General features: G+C 40.9%; 1 long non-coding RNA gene and 1 other non-coding gene across 2 annotated transcripts in view; both read left to right on the top strand.

Moving 5' to 3' along the window:
- The window catches only part of LOC109552613 (uncharacterized), a 253,921-nt gene that overhangs the window by 164,124 nt on the left and 67,865 nt on the right, over window positions 1-21,932 (top strand). The window lies entirely within an intron of this gene.
- On the top strand, window positions 2,271-2,374 carry LOC117311281 (U6 spliceosomal RNA). The gene has a single exon (XR_004525504.1). It is a non-coding gene; the product is annotated as a U6 spliceosomal RNA (small nuclear RNA).

Here is a 21,932-nt window from a genome sequence, read left to right as displayed (position 1 = left end):
CCCTTGTCTCTGCATCCCCTCCCTTCCCTGATTAGCAACTGTTTGAACCTGCCTCTTGGAACTCAGAGAAGGTCATGGAGGCTGAATGAAGCCTATTTCCTGTAATCAAGAAATGGGGGACCCAGAAAGGCTTTTGTGCCCAGGAACCCCACAGGGTCCTGTTTGGTTTCTGGGGAAGTGCAGTACTGACCGGACATGTGGTCCCGTGATCATGGTGACTCCTCCTTCCCAAAGGAGATGGAATCGCTGAGGTGGGGTACCTCTGCCCTGCTGGCTACACCCTTCTGTACTGGAGTGTTGGCCACCCGCTGGCCCTCTCCTGTATGTCACACGTCTCCAGAGGAGCTCCTGGCAGCTTAACCCTGCCTGGCACTGCACTACCATAGGAAACTCACTTAAAAGGCATTGTGGAACCCGTGATTTGGGCACTGAGAACCTCCAAGGACAGCCTGTCCACTCCACCCAGCAGTCCTCCGGAGCAGATGCCATAACTGCAAAGATAGGCTCAAGTTCAAATTTAAGTGATTCAAGTAGGTACGGCTGACTCTTCCTGTCCCTATTGGTGATGCCCTGGTGCAGGCAGTGCTGAAAGGTTGGTTTGAATCCCTTCCGCTCTCTGTTCAGCAACAGGGAAGGTCCCATGTCTGCACACCTTGACCTTGGTCCCTTTTGGGTGTCCCTCTCTGTGGTCTTCTCTGGATTACACCCACAAACCTCTCTGGGCACAGGGCCTGGGTGTTGCTGTTTAATCATCTTGAGCCCCATTTACATACTGGCTGCAGTAGCAGTGATGGTTCTAAACATAAAAGCCTTTATTTTACTTTTTTATTTTTTCATTAATTAGCTCTAATTGTTGGCTTTTTCAATTTAATTTTTATTTTGTATTGGAGTATAGCTGATTTCCAATGTTGTGTTAGTTTCAGGTGTATAGCAAGTGATTCAGTTATACATATATCCATTGTGTTTTTTGGATTCTTGTCCCATATAGGTTATTACAGAATATTGAGTAGAGTTCCCTGTGCTCTACAGTAGGTCCTTGTTAGTTATTTTATGTATAATAGTGTGGCTATGTTAATCCCAAACTCCTAATTTATCCCTCCCCGCCCGCCCCCTTCCCGTTTGGTAACCATACATTTGTTTTCTAAGTCTGTGAGTCTGTTTCTGTTTTGTAAATAAGTTCATTTTTGTCATATTTTAGATTCCACATATAAGTGATATAGATATTTGTCTTTCTGTGTCTGACTTACTTCACTTAGTATGATAATCTCTAGGTCCATCCATGTTGCTGCAAGTGGCATTATTTCATTCTTCTTAATGGCTGAGCAATATTCCATTGTATATATGTACCACCTCTCCTTTATCCATTCATCTGTCAATGGACATTTAGGTTGCTTCCATGTCTTGGCTGTTGTAAATAGTGCCACAGTGAACACTGGGGTGTGTGTATCTTTTCAAATTATGGTTTTCTCTGGATATATGCCCAGGAGTGGGATTGCTGGGTCATATGGTAGCTCTATTTTTAGTTTTTTAAGGAACCTCCACACTGTTCTCCATAGTGGCTGTATCAATTTACATTCCCACCAACAGTGCAAGAAGGTTCCCTTTTCTCCACACCCTCTCTGGCATTTATTGTTTGTAGACTTTTTGATGATGGCCATTCTGACTACTGTGAAGTGATACCTCATTGTAGTTTTGATTTGCATTTCTCTAATAATTAGCAGTATTGAGCATCTATTCATGTGCTTTTTGGCCATCTGTTCGTCTTCTTTGGAGCCCTTCTTTATATCTAGTCTCTTCAGGGCTTTAGCCCATGCTCCAACTGTAATGTTTTTCTTATAGTGTTGAATTATGAGAGTTCTTTATATATTCTAGATATGAGTCTTTTGTCAGGTATGTGGTTTACAAGTATTTTCTCCCAGTATTTTCTCTGTAGCTTGTCATTTTATCTTCTTAACATTAAGGGTCTTTCTCAGACCAAAAAGGTTTAAATTTTGATGAAGTCCGATTTATTGATTTTGCTTTTGATGTTGCCAAGCCCCAGGTCCCAATGATTTTTCTCCTATGTCTTCTAAAGATTTTATAGGTTTGTTTTACATATAAATCTATGCTCCGTTGACTTAATTTTTGTATAAAATGTGAGGTTGAGGGGTTTTTGCTTATTTTATTGTCTTTTTGCTGATGGATATCCAATTTGCAAACATATCCATGTTTTGAAAAGACTCTCCTTCCTCCATTGAATTACTTTTTCACCTTTATCAAAAGTCAGTTAGCCAGCACTCACTTTGGTAGCGCTAAAATTGGAGCGATTCAGAGAAAATTACCATGGGCCCTGTGCAAAGATGACATGCAAATTTGTGAAGTATTTCATATTTTTTTTAATGTTACTGAATTGGAAGCTTAACAGTTAAAATGGCAAATTTGGTTATCATTTTATTATTATTTCATTATTAATTTCATTTTTTCTTTTATTTATTAGTTATTTTATTTTTTTATTTTAATTATGGGATAAATTAGGAGTTTGGGATTAACATGTGCACACCACTACATATAAAATAGATAACCAACAAGGACCTATTGTATAGCACGGGGAACTATACTCAATATTGTGTAGAATTGGTATTAATTCTTCTTTAAATGTGTGGTAGTAACCTTTAAACTTCTTCAGGAACAAAGTGAGCCTGGAGATTTCTCTTTAGGGAGATTTGAAATTACAAATGAAATTTATTTAATAGTTATAAGAATATTCAAATTATCTCCTTCATTTTGAGTAAGTTGTGGTAGCTTGTGCTTTTCAAAGAATTGGTCCATTTCATCTAAGTGACCAAGTTTATGTGTATAGAGTTGTTTTTAATATCTCCTTATTATGCTTTTGGTGTCTGAGAATCTGTAGCAATATTTCATTTCATTCTTGTTATAGGTAATTTATGTCTTCTCTTTTTTGTCAGTCTTGCTAGAGTCTTGCCAATTTTATTGATATTTTCAAAGAACCAGCTTTTTGTTTCATTGATTTCTCTCTATTGTTGTGCTCTTTTCAATTCCATTGACTTCTATTATATTTATTCTTTTCTTCCTTTTGCTGGCTGTGGGTTTATTTTGTTCATTTCATAAACCAAGAGCTTAGATTATTAAGTGGAGATTTTTACTCTTTTCTAATGTAAGCATTTAGTGCTGTAAATTTCCCTCTCAGCAGTGTGTTAACTGTGTCTTACGAATGTTGATATGTTGTATTTTAGTATTCTTTTAATTCATTTTTTTAAAACTACTCTTCAGACTTCCTCTTTGACCCATGGATTATTTACAAGTGTGTTGTTCAGTTTTCCAAGTGTTTGGATATTTTCCTTTTATCTTTCTATTATTGACTTCCAATTTTGATTCCATTGTGATTAGAGAACACCTTCTGTATAAGTTCAATTATTTGAATTTTAGTGGTTTCTCTAGGTGTTGCATTATGTATACGTAACTTACCACAGTCTACTAGTGTTGATATTTTACCAGCTTGAATGAAATGTAGATACTTTACCACCGTTTAAGTCCCTTTACTGTCTCCTATTTATAATTATTTTAAATATTTTCTCTATATAGAACTTTGAGAAGTACATCAAGCAGTGTTATAATTTTTGCTTTAACTATCAAAAATAATTTTAAAAAGGAGAAGAAAAATTTCATATATCACTCAAACTTTTGTTTTTTCCAGTGTTTTTTTCTCTGTTCCTGATGTTCTGAGATTCCTTCTTTTATCATTTCTTCCCATTTTAAGAACTTTCTTAGCCATTCTTTTAAGGTAGGTCTGCTAGTGACAAATTCTCTTAGATTTCCTTCCTTTGATAATGCCCTAATTCTCCCTTCATTCTTGATGGATACATTTGCTGATATAGAATTCTGGGTTCACTGTTCTTTTCTTTCAGCACTTGAAAAATGTTATTCCACTTGCTTCTTGTCTTTATGGTTTCAGATGAGAAATCCATTCACTTGAATTATATTCCCCTATAGGTAAGATGTCATTTCTCTTACTCTGCTTTCAAGGTTTTTTCTTTGTCTTTAATTTTCAGGAATTTGATTATTTTGTGTTTGGCATAGATTTCTTTGGATTTATAATGTTTCAGGTTTGCTTAACTTCTTAAATCTGCAGATTTATGTCTTTTGCCAAATTGGGGAAATTTTTAGACACTATTTCTTCAAATACTTTTTCACCACCAGGTTTTTTTTTTTCTACTCTATCTTGTCCTGGAACTAGAGATTCACCTTGTTAAATTATTTTATTCCATTCTTACAAGCTGGGTGTGCTTGAAAGGAGCCATATTGTTCTAATCCATACCTTGTGTTGTTCTGAGACTGAAGACTTCACTCACTGACCAATACCTTGCAGCAAGTATGAGGGTCACATGTCTTCATCTGAGGTCCTGTTTCATTTGCATGCTTTCTCATTTTAAACCCTATTTCCCCATGTTAATTAGATCAAAGAAGTAAACAAAGGATTTTATAGGGATAACTATACATCCTTTATTTTTGATCAGACTTTTGCTATCACAAATGATGCTGGGGGCACAGGATGGGGAGAGCCTTTTATATACACCTTTTTTCTGTACTAGAACTCTTTACTTTTGTAAGATCATATCTTAATAGTGTCATTCAAGGGATGTGTGCATTTTAATGTTTAGCCTATGCTGGCACATCCTTTTACAATTTACACTCCCACCAGTAATGTGTGAGATGCACATCTTCAGCACCACTGGAAATTAGAGTTTTTTGTTGTTATTGTTTTGCACATCTCATCAGATTAGTAAACAAAAGTATTGTGTTTTGCTTTGCATCTCCTTGATTGCTTGTGAGGTGTGTTAGGTGGTGTCTTCTTTCATACTCTCATCAGCTGTCCCCAATCCCTCTTTTACAAGAATGGCTTTTGCCCATTATCCTCTATGACTGTTGTTCTTTTCTTCCTTCAGTTTTATTGAGATATAATTGACATACAACACTGTATAAGTTTAAGGTGTGCATCATAATGATTTGACTTATATATATTATGCAATGATTACCACAATTAATTTAGTTAACATTCAGCACCTCACACAGATAAAAATATCACCCTTGTGGTGAGAACTCTTAGGGTCTACTCTCAACAACTTTCAAATATATCATACATTACAACCTCAGTAATTATTTATCTTGTAACCAAAAGTTTGTACCTTCTAACCACCTTTCCCTAATCCTCCCACCCATCACCCCCAACTCCGGAAACCACAAATCTAATCGCTTTTTCTATGAGTTTGGTTGGGTTTCTTTGTTTGTTTGTTTTTTAGATTCTACATATAAGTGAGATCATACAGTATTTGTCTTTCTCCATCTGGGTTATTTCACTTAGCATAATGCCCTCAAGGTCCTAAGGTCCTTCTGTGTTGTCCCAATTGGCAGAATTTCTTTCTTTCTTATGGCTGAATAAAATTCCATTGTATATATTGTGAGGATATGTGTGTGTGTGTGTGTGTGTGTGTGTGTGTGTGTGTGTGTATACACAACTAACAACTTCTTTGGACACTTAGTTATTTCCATGTCTTGGCTATTGTGTATAATGATGCTGTGAACATGGGGGTGCATATATCTCTTCAGCATAGTGTTTTCATTTCTTTGGGATATATTCCCAGAAGTGGAATTTCTGGGTCATATGGTAGTTCTATTTTTAATTTTTTGAGGAACATCCATACTGCTTTCCATAGTGGCTGCACCAGTTTATAATTATGATTGTTGTTCTTTATCAACTATGTAAGCTCTTTGTACATCAGGAAGTCTAATTTTTGGGCTGAGTGTTGGAAATAATCTATCTGACTCTTTTTTACTTTGTGTATATTGTATTTTTATTTTGCCCTAGGAATGCATGCCAAAGGCAACAAGTATGGAAGTATAAATTTTTAATAACGGACTTAAAATCTAACTAACGGAGAAATATACTATGTGCATAGATGGGGAAACTGTATTTGAAGACATCAGTCCTTTTGATGTTAATATATAAATGCAATATACAGTTTCAATCAGTACCTTAGAGTTTTGTTTTAGCTGAGCCCAAACCCATAAATATTGGCAAGAGATGCTTGGAAAAGAATAGTAAGAGGAGAGTTGTGTCATATCCTAAAAGTATTATGTAACTATACTAGTCCAAATAGTATAGTATTGACACAAAATGAAAAATAATAAAAATCACTGAAAGAGATGGGCAATTTTGCAAACAGATTGAAGCATAGATGTATTTTAACTCAATGGGAAAAGATGGCATATTTAATAAATATCTTGCCCTAATCAATGTTGTTGGATGAATATAGAATTGGATGCCAACAATATGCCTTATAGAGGAGTAAATTTCAGTTGGATTTTAAATCTGAATGTTGGGTAAAAAGTCACATCATACAAATAAATATTAGGAAGGCTATCCAGAAAGGCCTTCTTAAGTCAGACAGAAATCCCAGAATGATAAAAGAAATAGACTGGCAGATTTGGCTACATGATAAGCCTTTAGCATATTTTCTTTTGGTCTTTTATATCTGCACTTTTACATTCTTGAGGTGATGCTATATATGATTTTCTTGTAACTTTTTTTACTTCCTTGTTGTTTCCCCATGGCATTTAAAACTTCAAAAATTCAATTTCAGTGTCTCAATATTCTATTTTATGCATGTGCTCTCATTTATTTAGAACTTAAAGTTTTTGAACAAAAGTCACAATTCCTTGAAATTATGTTTCAAAACTAGAAAACACATTCTATAACCTCTTGAATTGAAATTTGACATAGAAGACACATGGCATCCAGGGGTGCCAACTCTTAGGATGAGGCAGTTGGGTGCCATATGCCAAACTAGATCCTGTGCTCTCACACTCCTGTGGGAAAACAATGTTTAATGAGTTGTTAGCATCATTTGTTATAAATAAGGAAGAAGATTACTAGGCCCTCTCTCTATACCGTACCTACAGATAAGTAGAAGCTGGAGTACACTATCCCAAGGACCAGGTGCTGATTACAGATATGTGGAAATTAATGTGTGAAATCAACAAGGTATCCAGGAGATTTTCCTCTGATAGTACCCTAAGAATTTTTAGGAGTTTTAAGAGGAAGAATAAAAATTTGATTCTGGGGACTTTGCTGGTGGCGCAGTGGTTAAGAATCTGCCTGCCAGTGCAGAGGACACGAGTTCCATCCCTGGTCCAGGAAGATCCCACATGCCACAGAGGAACTAAGCCCAGGTGCCACAACTACTGAGCCTGTGCTCTAGAGCCCGCGAGCTGCAACTACTGAGACCGTGTGCTGAAATTGCTGAAGCCCGCACACCTAGAGCTTGTGCTCTGCAACAAGAGAAGGCACCACAATGAGAAGCCCGTGCACTGCAACAAAGAGTAGCCCCCTGCTCGCTGCAACTAGAGAAAGCCCACACACAGCAACAAAGACCCAACGCAGCCAAAAGTAAATAAAATAAATAAATTTATTTTAAAAATTTGATTCTTCAAAATTATGGCAGTGATGTCCAAGTAACATAATATTCTGGGACAGATGACCAGAAGGAAGGAGGGCAGCTTGAAGTGGTGTTACTACAGGTGAATGTAGGTTCCTACTTCATTTTCTCTCTGGATAGAGTTTTTGTGGGGAGATGCTAGACATCATACATCTGAATTTTTGCAGTGCACTTAGTAAAGATGTAGCATAATGTAACTAAATTAGATAAAAACACACACAAACAACAAACAAAAAACTGCACTCAGGAGATTTGGGTTCAAATCCCTAAACTGTCAACTACCTGTTGTTAATTGTGGAGAAGTCACTTTACCTCTGAGATCGAGTTTTCCATTTGTAAAATGAAGGTGTTGGATTTTAGGTTACTTCTAGGGTCCCTTCAAGCTATAACTCTCTGCTCTTGTAAATGCCTCATGGCAGTCCTATGATAATGATGGAAAAATGTAACCTTGATTTACCATTGCCATGACCAAAGAACACATTTTCTGTTAGTCATTTAGTTAAGCCTAGAAATGGGTCTTTAGTAGTTTGCTGTAAGGCCATGTTTTCCTTCCTGTCTAGCTGTTTCGTAAATGCTATGGAGCAGGGGTGGGCAAACATGCAGAGTTAGGCCAACAAGTGCAACCAAAAGGAGTTCAGATGACTTCTGATAGACAGGAGTTGTGGTGTGCTAAATCTAATCCAATGAAATTCAATACTGATGATAATGGAACAGTAAATTTAGGTTGAAAGATAAAATCAAAGAAACAAAGAACAGCTATTTAACACAAGAGGAGATATGGGGATATATGTATATGTATAGCTGATTCACTTTGTTATGAAGCAGAAACTAACACACCATTGTAAAGCTATTATACTCTAATAAAGATGTTAAAAAAAAAGAATAACAATTAAAAAAAACAAGTAGAGAAAAGGAAACCCTTTCACTGTTGGTGGTAATGTAAATTGGTTCAGCTTCTATGGAAAACAGTATGGAGGTTCCTCAAAAAACTAAAAATAGAACTACCATATGATCAAGCAATTGCACTCCTCGGTAAATATCCAAAGAAAATGAAAACTGTAATTTGAAAATATACTGTACATGCACCCCAGTGTTCTTAGCAGCATTGTATACAATATGCAAGATATGGAAGCAACTTAAGTGTCCATCAACAGATGAATGGATAAAGAAGATGCAGGGTGTATGTGTGTGTGTGTATATATATATATATGAATATTACTCATTGTGTGTATACACACACACACACACACACACACACACACACAATGGAATATTACTCAGCCATAAAAAAGAATGAAATTCTGCCGTTTGCAACAACTTGGATAGACCTAGAGGGATTATGCTTGGTGAAATAAGTCAGACAGAGAAAGACAAATATTCTTTGTTCTCACTTATATGTAATATAAAAATAAAACAAACAAATGAACATAACAAAACAGAAACAAATATAGAGAACAACCTAGTGTTTACCGGTGGGAGAGGGAAGGGAAGAGGAGCAAGATAAGGGTAAGGGATTAAGATATACAGGCTACTATATATAAAATAAATAAGCAACAAGGACATATTGCATAGCATAGGGAAATACAGCCATTATTTTATAATAACTTCAAATGGAGTATAATCTATAAAAATATTGAATCACTATGTTGTACACCTGAAACTAATATAATATTGTAAATCAGCTATTCAACAAAAATAAAATAAAATAAATCCTTAAAAATTTAAAATAAAAAAATGTTTAAATAAATAAATTTTTTAAGAAGAGCAGTCTTATAACCAGTATGCCATTTCTTCATGCCAATTTCTTCATGCCAATTTCTGAAGCTACAGTAAACAGAATGGGAGAAATGGGTCCCAACTAGTCAAGGCAGTGGGCTTCTCTATCCTGTGGGCCAGATCATGTCTGAAGGGTTCTTGACCTGGGCTTCTCAATCCTGTGGGCCAGATCATGTCTGAAGGGTTCTTGACCTGAGAAAGGAAGATCTAGAAGGAAGTAATCTCCTGATACCTGGGAGATTCTGTTAGAAATAGAAAGGAAAACTACTGCATGTTCTCTTATCCATGATAAAAATCCATTGGGTGTATTTGTGTGGGTCTATTTCTGGGCTCTCTATTCTTTTCCATCAGTCTCTATGTCTGTCTCACCATGTATCTGTATGGTAAACCTTAATATTGTGTAGGTTGATTCCTCCCACTTTATTCATCTTTTTCAAAATAGTTTTAACTATTCACATTCCATTGCCTTTCCACATAAGTATTATGATAATCTTACCTATATCTAAAAACTTGCTGCATTTTGACAGGAATTGCACTAAATCTGTATAACAATCTGAAGAGTATTAGCACCTTCATATTAGTGCATTAGTATTAGCATGTTGAGTCTTCCAAGCTATGGACACATTGTGTTTCTTCATTTATTTAGATCTTCGATTTCTTTCATCATTATTTTGTGGTGTTCAAATTACAAGTCCTATACATAAACTAAATATTCATTTTTAAATGAGTAATTATAAATAATATTGTATTTTTAATTTCAGTGTCCACATGTTCATTGATAACATAGAAAAATACACTAGATTTTTGTATGTTGATTTTGTATCATGGGACCTTGCCTTCTGCACTTCTTTGTTCTAGGAGTTTTTGTAGATTCCTTGAGATTTTCTACATAGAACATCATGTCATCCAGAAGTAGCAGAAGTTTTCTTTCCTTCCTGCCAATGTACGCTGTTTATTTCCTTCTCCTACCTGTTAAACTGGCTAGAGCACCTAGCACTGTATTGAATAAGAGTGATGAAAGTAGGTGTCATTGTTTTGTTCCCAATTTAGCAGAAAAGCATTCTGACTTTCACCATTAAGTATGTTAGTTGTAGTTTTTTGTAGATACTCTTTCTTAAATTGAGGAAGTTACCTTGTATTCCTATTTCTCTCAGAATTTTTACCTTGAAGGGGTGTTGAATTTTGTCAAACTTTTTATGCATCACTTTATATGATCATGTAATTTTCCTTCTTAGTCTGTTAATATGGTGGACTGCATTACTTGACTGTCAAATACTGAACCAGCATTGCATCCCTAAAATAAACCCTGCTTGATCATGGTGTATAGTTATTTTTATATATGCTTGATCTGTTGGCTAATATGTTGTTAAGGATTTTTGCATCCAAATTCATGAAAGATTTTGCAGACTCCAGCTTCTCCTTGTATCCTCACATGGCCGAAAGAGAGTGAGAGAGCTCTCTGGGGTCTCTTATAAGGGCACTAATTCCATTCATGAGGGTTCCACCCTTATGACCTAGTCACCTCCCAAAGACCTCACCTCCTCATAACCTTGGGGGTTAGATTTTCAACATATGATTTGGGGTGGAACGTGAACATTTAGTCCATTGCATTAACCTTGATCATTTGATTAAGTTTGTATCTGCCAAGTGTCTCTAGTATAAAGTTACCATTTGTAATTAATAAACATCTTCCTGGAGACATTTGAGACTACAATGGAGATATCTTCTTTCTCATTATACCTTCAAGTTGGCAAGGTGTGAGGTCTCAGAGGCAACTCTTCAAGCCATCCTGTTACACCACTGCATGAAGTCGGGTAGCCCAGTGATGGTGGTGTCAAGAGAATAAGCAGGGAAAATGGAGGAAGGCCATTCTCTATCAATGTCAGGATTTTATGGTTGCCCAGGTTGGGGAGAAAAGAGGAGAGGTGAGAGACAAAGAAGAAAAGAGAGAAGATAGGAAAGACTAACTCATAGAGAAAGAGAGACACCTAAAGGGCCCATGGAGATGGAGAGGGAGAAGGGAAGGGAGAATCCAGTTTTTAAATCTTGATTGATCTGGTCAACAGGTACGTTTTACAAGGAAGATAAGTTCTCTTGACTTTGAGGTACCAGTGAGGTGTACAGGTGGACATACTTTCAGGGAGTTGTGAATTGAAGGGTAGAAAAGAAAACAAGACAAGAAACTTGGGAGTCATCTGAATGAATCAGTTATCTGAAGGGGAGAGCTGAGCCAGGGACAGATTTGGGAGAACACGCATAGTTTGTTGGAAAAAGGGATTTGAGAGAAACTGAAGTAGAGGGGAGATGAGGAGGGATCAGATCATGAAGGATGATGGTATTGTGTATAAAGAATAGTTCCAGATGGCAGCTGTGTTCTGTTGTGTAAACTAAGGGCTGAAAGGTTAGTGACTTGGTGACTTTTGTGACTCTGGTTTCGGTTGGGTAGTAGGGACAAGATCCAGAGTCGGGTAGGGGAGATGGGAGCGCAGAGAATGGAGGAAGGGATGAAGAAAGCAATGTACAACAATTCTTGTGAGCAGTTCGACAAGGAATTGTGTTTGATAACGTGGCAGAAGGAAAAATAACTGTAACGTCACCTATACTAACAGTGGCAGCCAGACAGCACTCTGTTGCTAAAGAAGACTCGTAAGGCCCCAAACGACAACACTTACGAGTCCACAGGTTATTGCTGAGAAAGGATGTAATGCAGCAACAAATATGAAGGTCAGGACTGCTTTGGAGCCAAAGGCTGCCTACCAGGAAGAGGCTCCCTCCAACTGGCCTCCCCTGCAGCGGAGGCCAGATGTAACTCCTCTCTTGGAATAATAGGTGGTTGCAAGGAACGCCTCAAAATGAGGCATCCGAAATGGAGTCTCAGCTGGGACTTCTCATACCCCGCCAGTCACATAGGCACATTATTGCTACAAGACCAGCTTCAGCATCACAGCCCTCCCTCCACCTCACTGAAACCAGATAAAAACCATCCATCTCACTGTTATCCATAAACAATGCTGACAAGCTGGCCCAACCCACCCTGAAATTCACCTTGGAGCCATGGATCAAAAAAATGTACCAATATTCATCACTGCATTAAATACACCTCTTACATCAGCAAAACTGCTGAGGCTGATTCCAAGACGGTGGAATTAATCCCCATAGCACATCCCCTCTATTAATGTTATCTCATTAAACTCTTACAACCTTATCTGTTTAACAGGTACTATTACTCCTACTTTTAGAAAGGAAAACGTGATGCATAAAAAGAATAAATAAGTTGCCAAGGTAATACAGCAAGGAGGGAGTTGTCTCTATGGGACAGGAGGTCAAATAAAAGATGCCTTTTCAAGAAGAGCCCCCACCCCACCCCCCATTATGTTTGAAACAAGCTGAGGAAAAAACTAGCAGAGAGGAGGAGCTTGAAGGTATTGGGAAGGGAGGGGCAAAGGGATAATTGCAGAAGGTGGGTCTCTTGGGAAACAAAAAAGGATGAGTTCCTGAGACTGCGTGAGAAGAGAGAGGGGATGGAATGTGTGGAGGCCAGGCCCAGGGGGTCTGCAGTGGCTAGCTCAGTGGTTCTCCAACCGGAGGGCTCGTGAAAACACCGATAGGCAGCCCGCTGGGGTTTCTGATTCAGCAGGTTCTGGGTGGAGCCTGAGAACGTTAATTTCTAACAAATCTCCAGGTGATGCTGATGCGGTGGTCCAGGCACCCACTTTGGGAACCACTGCTCCGTGCAGGTGGGTTGGGTCATCTGGAAGCAGAGGAGCTGGGGTGGGAGGATGGGGTCCTGAAGGAGGATCACCTCCTCTGGGACAGCCACAACGGGGAGCCTCACTGCTCTTGCCTGTCTCCCAGCAGAGGTCACGATACCAGGGAAACAACATAAATTAAAGGTATCAAAGGTTGCTAAAGGTCAAGATGTTAGAATAAAAAGTGTTTCCACTGCTTAGCTTCCATGTGAAAATGTCCCAGTTTAATAAAGAACAGGAGAGTAACCATTTTCATTCCTGATGTGAAAAAAATTTTCATCTTGAATAAGAAATGTAATTGTCACAGTATAATTTCAACCATTTTGAAATAGAAAATATCCCCGGTGGAGAAAGGAGAGGTTAGGAAAGAAGAACGTTTGGCTGCTATTGTTGAGAGAGAAGCAAAGCCCTCTCTGGAGGAGCAGTAACAGGCCTGTGGGCTTGATTATCACAGAAGGACCTTCAGGCAGGCAAAACACCTCTGGGGCTCCAGGAACATGGGGATGAGCTGACCATGGCCTTCCAACAGCAGGATAAAATATCATTAGCATCTCAGAGCATCTCAAGAAGAGGCACAATGTCAAAGCTTTGACTTGCATTCAGATTCTAGGTGACTTACTGCTGTGTGACCCTGGTCAGGTTACTTAACTCCTCTAGGCCCAGGAGAGGTGGTCATTAGAGTAGGCATGCTAGCCTCTGTGGCACAGAATTATGGTCAAATATAAGGATGGAGCAAATGGACTGCGGCTGGCATGTTGGAGATGCTCAAAAAGTCCCTTTTCTGCTTCAAGGTCAAACAGAAGACTCTTCAATTTCAAGCAGCTCTGTGTCTGATTTTCTCAAAACCTGGTCTGCAGTCACACCTGAGGCCCTAAAATCACAGACCCTGTGGCCACGTAGAGGCACAGGCTGGTCTAGCGGGCTGCTCCCGACAGGGTTGGCCTGGCATTTTCCCTTCGTGGACCCTGTCCTGCTCCCAGATCCAGGCGTGGGGGAAGCAATTAGGGGCTGAAGGGCTCACTTCTAGGTGACAAGAGGCAACAGCTAGGACCCAGAGACCAGCAGGTGTGACATTTGCCTCTGTCTGTGAGTTGGTCTCAGAGGGCCCCGTGTCAGGTTTTCCAGGGCAGAGCGGCACTGCATGCCCTGCAGCCTCATGCATGCCCAATTCCAGGTGGCCCTAGATGTGTGTGAGGAGGTAAATGTCTGGCAGGTCAATATTGCCTGGACAGTGACCACTTTTGTACTTCTGTCTGATTCCAACCTGCTTGAGACCCTGGGGTCTCCTTTGCCCACCACCCTTGAGGGAACAGAAGGACCCCCTCTTTTTCCCATGCTGCACCCGTTTTGTTCCTTTTGATAATAAAATGCTTGTAGGTTGCCAATTTCAAACAAACAAACAAAAAACAATGCCCCAGGGATGACAGAGCTGGAAGGGCAGGAACGGAGTGAGTGGCTGGGCACAGCTGGGTGCTTTGCTGTGTGGTCCTGAGCAAGCTGACTGGCCTGGGTTCTGGACCATCGGGTGGAGTGCTGCGATGCTGCAGGGAGCAGAGCTGGGGAACACGGGTGAGTACAGTCTCCCGGCAGCTGTATCAATATCACTGCTTTGACAGCCAGGTTGGTGGAGCAGAGTGGCTTCCACTGGAGTGGGACCCATGTAAAGGTTGCTGACACATCTTGTTAGAGGTTGGAGGGTTTCTTCATTGCCATTCACTGAGCACCTCCTGTACCCTTCCTACAAGGATGAAACTCTGGCTCTGAGTTGAAAAAGCAAGGCTTCGACTTTAGAAAAAAGTAGGGGAAATTTCAAGGTAATAAACAGTGGAAATGTGAAATTGAGATGCACCCACTGGAAATGCTTTAGATTGTTAAAGGAAAGGAAAACTGTCAAGGGCAGATTGCTCAGGGCCAGTTTCGTGAACCTGGTGCAGCGTGAGCAGGGTGTAGGAGTGATTCTGCCGAGCCGAGAGAGTCATTTCAGATCCTACAGAGATGGGTGCCCATGGGTTGTCCTGATGCCTTCCAGCCCGGCAGAGCCCACCAGGAAAGCAGCTGGCATCCTGGATGGAGCCCTAGGCCCAGAGCAAGCCCTCTGGCCTGCATGCAGTGTCCCCGTGTGGTGACCCGGGTCACGGCCCTCCTGGGACACCCACCTAGTGATCGTCGCTGACCCACATATGAGTAAACTGATAAACAGGGTCATTGTAGATTATCCACAGAAAATAGAGAGGGTGAGTCATTGAGGATAAAGGTCGGGGCGAATTCTTTATAAAGAGTGGTCCTGGGAGGCCTCTCTGAGGAAGGAACATTAAAGCCAAAGGATGAGGAGAAGCTGCCTTGGGAAACAGGCAGGGCAGAGGGAAGGGGGCCTCTCTGGCATCCTGCTGTCACCTTGAACCACCAGTGGGCCCCAAGGTTGGTGTGAAGTCCACATGGTGAGTGTGCTTAGGCAATTTAAAGCAAGTAGGGGGAAAAAGCTGAAAGAAAAAGTATTATCCATCTTGGAGCTGAGTGTGGGGTTGGCAGGGGGGTCAGGAAGCATGCAGGGCATCGTCTTTGCAGGCACAGTTCACGCTGCTGAGAATTCTCCTCCAGGGTGAAGTGGAAGGAGAGGTCTGTGCCCCCCGCCAGCCCCCTCCTCAGCTGCAGCCGTGAGAATGCCCTGAGGGAACTCATGAACACCTAGTCCAGGTGCACAGAGCAGTCACTCAGTAAATACCACATCCCTGCCCCTTCTCTTGGGAATTCCTGAGGGTGTAGGTTCCAAGCTCAGCATCTCCTCTCTCTTCTCTGGGCCCCTGAGGCTCAGCAGGGAGCAGGCTGCCCTGCAGGCTTTGCTCTCCCAGCCGCTCTCCTGTTTCAAGGCATAGGGTCTTCAGGGAAAATATCCAACCTGCTTATACCCCACCTCCCATGGCTCCTCGCAAAGTAGGTGGTCAGTGAAAGTTTGCTGGTTGAATGATCAGCAAACATTTCTTGCAGGATAAGGGACTTGAAGGGACCCTGGCTTGTGAAGGGCAGAGGGGTGTTAGGATAGGTAGAGGGAAACCAGATGGAAAAACACAGCAGAACCTAGGTGGGAGTGGGAGGCACCAGGGTCTGGGTGGTCTGAGGGAAGAGGCCACCCCCAGGGAGGCCAGAGAGCCCCTGTGTGTGGTGACCTGCCTGGGGCCACCTGGAGTGTATCGGGCAGCCTCTGGGCAGCTGGCAGCCTGGCTACCCTACTGGGTGACCGCAGCTCCTTTTCACCTGCTGTTTGCCAGCAGTCAGGCCTGGGAGCGTGCCTGGTCTTCTTTCATCTTTAGCCCCTCTCTGTGCATATATTTTTACTTTAGAATAATGTCACCTTACAGCTGTGAGCCCCCTTCCGTCCCCGGAGTATTTTCAGAGGGCCCTCCCCATCGGTCTCTACCAGGACCCTTGGGACAGCGCAAGCCCATGGTAATAGATGAAGCAGAGTTGAAGGGGCTTCCCAGGGCCTCACCATCACGGTGTCCAAGCCAGCCACATCCTGCCTTTCAAGACAGCAATACGGGTCTAAAATGGCTATTTGATTTTAGAAACTTGTCTTCCAGGACTAAAGTGCATGCAAAGCATCAACACCCTTCCTTTTGGCTGATAGCCTTTCTCTCCCCTCACTGTGTTCTTGATCTAAACTTGCTTTTAAGTCACTGCAATGTTCTTGCATTTCTCTCTAGAGGAACTTGCATGTTGAAAAGCACTTCAGCCTCCCAAATCTTTACATAATTTATTACAGACATATTTTGTGCTTGCAATATCTTACGGTACAAAAAGAGAATCTCCCTTTTGTTTCCAGAAGTTGTTACAGACTTTTCCTGAATTTAAATTTCTTGAAACTTTAGCCAGGACATGCTGCAAGTTTTGATTCCCTTAGAGAACTGGAAATCAAACTGGGTTCCAGGAGGACTGAGGCCTCCACATTTTTTCTGTGCCTTCCTGAGTGGCAGAAGAACTGACTGGTCAGTGTGTGAATTAAAGCCCGTTTCATAGAAATTCACTTTTCTTTTAAAGCTCTGAGGAAGGCTAAGAAATAAAGCCTGTCCCAATACATGTGGGTGAAGGTTATGTGTGGAGGAGGGCCCTGCGTTTTTACAGCAAGCGAGCCAGGCATCCGAGGAGCACAGGCTCTGGGAGCCCAGGAGATGCTGGGAGGAACAGAGAAGCTTCATGAAGAACAGACATTCAAGCTGGGACGGGAGACCTCCCTCTCCGGGTTCTTGTGGGATTAAAAGAAATCCTGTGATGCATCCAGCCTGGTGCCTTATATGTAGTACGTGCTCAGTAAATAGGAGCTGCAGTGAAAAATCATAATCATCACCTCTGCTAGAGTTTCTATGCCATCCACTAGCATGAAGTGGATGATGAACCTGGGGGATAAATTATTTAAAATTTATTTTATTGAAGTATAGTTGATTTACAATGCTGTGTTCATTTCTACTGTATAGCAGAGTGATTCATTTATATATATATATTTTTTCTTTCAATCAATTATGGTTTATCACAGGATATTGAATATAGTTCCCTGTGCTATACAGTAGGATCTTATTGTTTATCCATTCTATATATAATACTCAATAGTACTCAGTAGTTTGCCTACGTGATTCTGAAATATTATTGTGGGAGACTTTTTATCCCACCTGGCACTTCAGACAAAGGCACCTCTCTCTGTGGAGGCTTGAGAGCAGAATTGATCAGCCCCATGTGGTCCCGCTTCTGTGGGTCCCTTTCCACCCACCTCCATGCCTGGCACAGGCTTCTGTAGGCTCCAGGACCCAGCGCCAAGGATGCCAGGGCTGTGCCCAGGCTGTCTGCTAGCGGATCTGCCTCTGCAACTCAGTTTAGTGCCTAGTTACTTCCCCTTTCATCTTGGGCCCAAATGTATTGAGAAACAAATTGGTTGTTTGTCCAGACCACTGGGTGTTTTACACTGACAGGTTCGTGGTACGAAGCAAGTCAGTAAAATTAAAATTTGGTACAACTAGCCCTCTTCTCTTTCACCTGGCCTTGACATTCCTTCTCTAGGAATCTTAGAAGTGGCTTTGTAAGATTGCTGCGAAATTTGTTGAGATTCTACTGGTTTTAAAGACTAATTACAGACTAATTGATATTGCAGTACTGTCTACTTGTCCAGGAAATATTCTCCCTTTATTGGGTGTCCATTCATGTTTTTCATTGGAGTTCTATAGGTTTTTCAGATGATTCCTATACCTTTGTTATTAGTCTTTTTCATAAGGACCTTTTAGGATTTTTTGCTCTGCATATGACTGTTTTCTTTCCCTGTCTTTTTTTTATTATAAACAATAGCATATGGACAAAGAAAATGCATTGAAAACTATGTGAATGGTTTAAAGAACAAAATACACAGCCATGCACCCATCACACAGGAGGAGCACGATTGTACCCCAGAATTCATGGATGTCCCCCGTCCCCAACCCACAGAGGTCACCCCTGTCCTAAATCACCTATGTTTACACAGATCTCCCTCAACTTATGATGCGGTTACATCCCAATAAACCCATCGTAAATGGAAAATATCCCGAGTCAAAAATGCATGTAAGGGGCTTCCCTGGTGGCACAGTGGTTGAGAGTCCGCCTGCCGATGCAGGGGACACGGGTTCGTGCCCCGGTCCGGGAAGATCCCACATGCTGCAGAGTGGCTGGGCCTGTGAGCCATGGCTGCTGAGCCTGTGTGTCCGGAGCCTGTGCTCTGCAACGGGAGAGGGCCACAACAGTGAGAGGCCTGCGAACCGCAAAAAAAAAAAAAAAAAAAAAAAAAAAAAATGCATGTAAGGACTTCCCTGGTGGTGCAGTGGTTAAGAATCCGCCTGCCAATACAGGGGACACGGGTTCGAGCCCTGGTCCGGGAAGATCCCACATGCTGCGGAGCAACTAAGCCCATGTGCCACAACTACTGAGCCTGCGCTCTAGAGCCCATGAGCCACAGCTACTGAGCCCATGTGCCACAACTACTGAAGCTTGCATGCCTAGAGCCCATGCTCCACAGCAAGAGAAGCCACCGCAATGAGAAGCCCATGTACTGCAATGAAGAGTAGCCCCCCCACTCACTACAACTAGAGAAAGCCTGTGCACAGCAACAAAGACCCAAAGCAGCCAAAAATAAATAAACAAATAAATAATGCATTTAATACACCTAACCTACCAAAAATCATAGTTTAGCCCAGCTTCCTTGAAACATACGCAAAACACTTATATTAGCCTATAGTTGGGCGAAATCCTCTAACACAAAGCCTATTTTATAATAAAGGGTTGAATATCTCATGTAATCTATTGAATACTGTACTTAAATCAAAAAAACAGAATGGCTGTCTGGGTCCAAGATGGTTGTAAGTATATCGGTTGTTTACCCTTGGGATGGGGTGGTTCACTGCCACTGCCCAGCATCTCGAGAGAGGATTGTACTGCTTATCGCTAGCCTGAGAAAAGATCGAAATTCAAGAGCTACCATATGATCCTGCAATCCCACTCCTGGGTATATATCCAGAGAAAAACGTGGTTCAAAAGGATACATGCACCCCAATGTTCATTGCAGTGCTGTTTACAATAGCCAAGACAAGGAAGCAACCTAAGTGTCCATCAACAAAGGAATGGATAAAGGAGATGTGGTACATATATACAATGGAATATTACTCAGCCATAAAAAAGAATGAAATAATGCCGTTTGCAGCAACATGGATGGACCTGGAGATTATCATACTAAGTGAAGTAAGTCAGACAGAGAAAGGCAAAAATCATATGATATCGTTTATATGGGGAATCTAAAAAAAAAGATACAAACTTATTTACAAAACAGAAACAGACTCACAGACTTACAGAACGAACTTACAGTTACCCAGGGGAAAGGATGGGGGGAGGGACAGATTGAGAGTTTGGGATCGACATGTACACCCTGCTATATTTAAAATGGATAACTAACAAGGACCTACTGTATAGCACAGGGAACTCTTCTCAGTACTCTGTAATAACATAAATGGAAAAAGAATTTGAAAAAGAATAGATACATGTATATGTATAACTGAATCACTCTGTTGTACACCTGAAACTAACACAACATTGTTAATCAACTATACTTCAGTATAAAATCAATTTTTTTTTAATTTTGAAGTATGGTTTCTACTGAATGCATATAAATGTCACACCATCTTAAAGTCGAAAAAATGTAAGTGGAACCATCGTAAGTCCGGGACCGTCTAGCTTGCCCAGCTAAACAGTGCCTGGATCTGCCTGCTGTTTGCACTTTATATAAGTGGATTGTGTGCATCCTTCTGTGGCTTGCTTCTTTCCCTTAATATAGCTTATCTATCCAGCCATGTTGATACTTGTAGCCGTCATGCACTCATTTTCCCTGAAATTCGGATTCCATTCGGCAGTTGATGAGCATCTGGTGGTTTCTGTGCTCATAGGAGCTTGTGTCTGCCCTCTGGTGCATGCGTGTGAGGATCAAAGGATGTGGGAGAGTTCCTGGGATGCAAGTGCATTACATCTAGGTCAGGACGTGCAGTTTGCGCCACAAACAATTGCACAACGTTTGCCTTTGACCAGCATCAAAAGAAAGTTACATTTTCTCCATATTATTGTCCATACATGGCGTTGTTCATTTAAAATTTTTTCCCAGTCTGATAGGTATAAGCTATTATCTCTATGCGGTCTTATTTTTCATTTATTTTCATAAAAATTAGATTGTCAGAATTTTGTCCGTGTCTATCACTTTTTTGTTCTTGCATATCTGCAAAATTTCTACTTATTTCGATGGCCCATTTTTCCATTGGGTTGTTTGTCTTTTCTTATTACATCTTAGGAATGCTTTAAATCATCTGAGTACCATTCCTCAATCAGTGATATGTTTGGTAAATATCTCCTCACAGTATGTGGTCTGTCTACTCACTTTCTTAACAGTTTTAATACTTTTCACGCGAAGCAGTTAATAATTTATTTTAGCCATTTTAGTCTTTTTTTTTTTTTTTTTTTGCGGTACGCGGGCCTCTCACCGTCGCGGCCGCTCCCATTGCGGAGCACAGGCTCCGGACACGCAGGCTCAGCGGCCATGGCTCACGGGCCCAGCCGCTCCGCGGCATGTGGGATCTTCCCGGACCGGGGCACGAACCCGTGTCCCCTGCATTGGCAGGCGGACTCTCAACCACTGCGCCACCAGGGAAGCCCAGCTATTTTAGTCTTATTGAAAAAATTCTTCCTCTAAGTCATAAGAAATTTCCTATATTCTCTTCTAGAATTTATATAGTTTAGCCTTAACTTAGAAATTTATTTTTGGTATGGTGGGGGTCCAATTTCATTATTTCAGTTTGCATAATAACTTGTCTTAGCATTGTATCGTGCAAAGTCTGTTCTTTTCCAACTGATCTGTAAAATCATCTGTCATGTATTAAATGTCCATATATATGTGATCCTTTTTCAGGTTTTCTATTCTGGGCTGCTTCTCTATGTGTCTATCCCTGTACCAATGACACACTGTCTTAACTTCTGTCATTTTGTGATGAGTCTGGTTACCCTGTAGGGCCTTTCTCCACCTCACTCTTTTTCTTCGATGTGCATTGGACTTAGAGCTTCTAAATGCACTTTGGAATTAATTTGCAAGTCATACGCATGTGCACACCCCCCATACCCTCCTACACACATGCCCTTTAAGATATTGAATGTAATTATATTGAACCTATAGAAGTATAATGTTTCCTAATCTATATCTCCACTTATTCAGACATACTTTATCTCCATGAGGTTTCTGTACACTTTTTGTTGCATTCAGTCCTGCATACTTTATATTGATGCTATTATAATTGGCATTTTTTACTTGATTTTCAAATCTTTTTGGTTCATACACACAGAATTGATTTTGTGTATTAATTTTATATCTGAA

This window comes from Tursiops truncatus, chromosome 2 (assembly GCF_011762595.2).
Source record: "Tursiops truncatus isolate mTurTru1 chromosome 2, mTurTru1.mat.Y, whole genome shotgun sequence".
NCBI classification, from domain to species: domain Eukaryota; kingdom Metazoa; phylum Chordata; class Mammalia; order Artiodactyla; family Delphinidae; genus Tursiops; species Tursiops truncatus.
Note: the sequence above shows the minus strand (reverse complement) of the source record. Positions and strands in the feature narration are given on the sequence as shown.